The sequence below is a fragment of the Grammomys surdaster genome, unplaced genomic scaffold, assembly GCF_004785775.1.
Source record: "Grammomys surdaster isolate TR1022 unplaced genomic scaffold, NIH_TR_1.0 126133, whole genome shotgun sequence".
NCBI classification, from domain to species: Eukaryota; Metazoa; Chordata; class Mammalia; order Rodentia; family Muridae; genus Grammomys; species Grammomys surdaster.
The window spans coordinates 3,319,725-3,322,439 of NW_021620941.1; positions in this window are offsets into that span (position 1 = coordinate 3,319,725).

Genomic DNA, 2,715 nt, shown 5'->3' on the forward strand with positions numbered 1-2,715 from the left:
GTGTGTGTGTGTGTGTGTGTGTGTGTGTGTGTGTGTACATGCATCTGAGTATTTGTGTACAGGTTAATAGTTAGTTGGTCTTCCTCAAATTCCTCTCCACATTTTTTTTCAAGACATTTTTTCTCAATACATATCCCTGGCTGCTCAGGAACTAGCTATGTAGAGCAAGCTGGTTTGGACACTTGAACTCAGAGATCTGAGATCCACTTGCCTCTGCCTCCCCAGCACTGAGATTAAAGGACTTCGCTCCCGTGTCTGGCCTTCTGCCTTCTCTTTTGTGGGCTGCTCCACCTCTTTTGTCGTTCATTTTCTATCATGAGACAAGATCTCTCCAGACTCTGGAGCTTATCAGTAGACAAGCTGCCCAGTGAGCTCCAGGGATCCGCCCAGTGAGCTCCAGGGATCCGCCCAGTGAGCTCCAGGGATCCGCCTGTCCCCGCCTCTCTCTCCCCCACTGCTGAGGTTACAGAGGCGGGCGTGCAGCGATGCCTGGCGTTTTATGTGGGTGCTGGGATCTGAACTGAAGTCCTTTCCATTGGACCCGTCTCTCAGCCTCCACATCTTAACACTACTGCAGGGGGAGAGCAGCTTTCAAACCTCTGCAGCAATCCACATTCTCCTGCAGGACCCTTTTAAAGAAATTCTCTTTAATATAAATATTAACAGGGAATTAACCCAGCGGCTGCATTTCTTTACCTTGTAGACGCCAATAAGTACACAGAGAAAGCGAGATTTCTTTAAAACTGCACCTCTGTAAGCAGTGTTAAAGACTGTAAGCAGTTAAACAATCTACCTTACCTCCTATGCTGATCTGGCTACCTCCCAGCCCCAGCCCACGATACTTGCATATTATTATTGAACTGGCCCCTGGGCTTCAGGTGTGTTTTCATGATCTCTCTCTGTACTTGTTTCTCATGACTTCAAATCCTCCATCTTCCTCACTGATGTAACTCTCTGTCTCTCTCTGTCTCTCTGTCTCTCTGTCTGTCTCTGTCTCTGTCTCTGTCTCTTTCTCTCTCCTTCTTCTGGCTGGCAGATATCATGCCCTCTTCTCTAATCTGCCCAGCCACTGGGTGATCGCATGTATTGATGAGGCAGAGACTACATGATAAGAACTGTTTACACAAACTAGGGACGAAAGATTCTTGGTATAAGCAACACAATGCTGTGCCCTCCCCCAGCCTTGAGCAGGCCGGAAAGACCTGTTTACCACAATAGACCAAATAATAGGACCTAGGAGGAGTTATCCATCTTGGCTGCACGTACAACCTGCTACAGGAACTTAGAAGAATAAACTGCCCACTTGCCTCAAGATGTCTCCAGCTGTGACTAAGGATGGGTTCCCTCACCCATCTCCTGCTGAAACCAGAAGGGGTTCGGTGTGGCCTTCCCTTTAAATTAGAAGAGCTGAGTATTAAACTTCGAGCCTTGGTCAGAGAACTTTGTCTTGGCTTCATGTTTCTCTCACCTCTCCGTCCCCCACTTTTTCATTTCCAGACCCCCTTTCAGGTGAACCCAGTTGGTCTGTGGCCACAGGCGGCTACACAATGCCATGTCCAGATTGAAACAGGATGTGAGGGCAGACAATCAACGTTCGAGTATCAGAAGGGTAAACTTTATGCAGTGCACAACATTAGGCCTACAGGACCCTGTGTGCTTCGTGATGTCACTACTCCTGAGTACCAGTGACTAAGCTCTCCTGACTCCAGAACGCATCTCCAAATCCTTCCAGAAATTGTGGCAACACAGAGAACCAGCAGGAACCTTCTCTTACAGACAGGCGTGGGCTGAACTGGCTCACTGGACTTGTGAAAAGATCAGAGCTGCTGGTCGCATGTGTTACCTCCTCTGAACGCATAACTGCATGGCTGGCATGTGCTCCGTGTGCACAAGACCTGCATCCCCACTCTACAGCCATGTGCTCCGCATGCTCGAGTCCTGCATCCCCACTCTACAGCCATGTGCTCCGCGTGCTCGAGTCCTGCATCCCCACTCTACAGCCATGTGCTCCGTGTGCACGAGACCTGCATCCCCACTCTACAGCCATGTGCTCCGCATGCTCGAGTCCTGCATCCCCACTCTACAGCCATGTGCTCCGTGTGCACGAGACCTGCATCCCCACTCTACAGCCATGTGCTCCGTGTGCACGAGACCTGCATCCCCACTCTACAGCCATGTGCTCCACATGCTCGAGTCCTGCATCCCCACTCTACAGCCATGTGCTCCACATGCTCGAGACCTGCATCCCCACTCTACAGCCATGTGCTCCGTGTGCACGAGACCTGCATCCCCACTCTACAGCCATGTGCTCCGCATGCTCGAGTCCTGCATCCCCACTCTACAGACATGTGCTCCATGTGCTCGAGTCCTGCATCCCCACTCTACAGACATGTGCTCCACATGCTCGAGTCCTGCATCCCCACTCTACAGACATGTGCTCCGCTTGCTGTAGTCCTGCATCCCCACTCTACAGACATGTGCTCCGCATGCTCGAGTCCTGCATCCCCACTCTACAGACAGGGAAACAGCCACAGGATGGTGACAGCACATGTCCAGAGCTCCTCAGATAGGAAGAGAGGAATCAGGGCAGAGGACACAGGCTCTAGGCTGCTCTGTCACCTCCCATGGCTGCACTCCAAGGGACAGGCTATGCTTCCCCAACTGTATGCTCACCCTCTGTTCCATGACTGCTCTCTGTCCCGACACCAGCTTGGA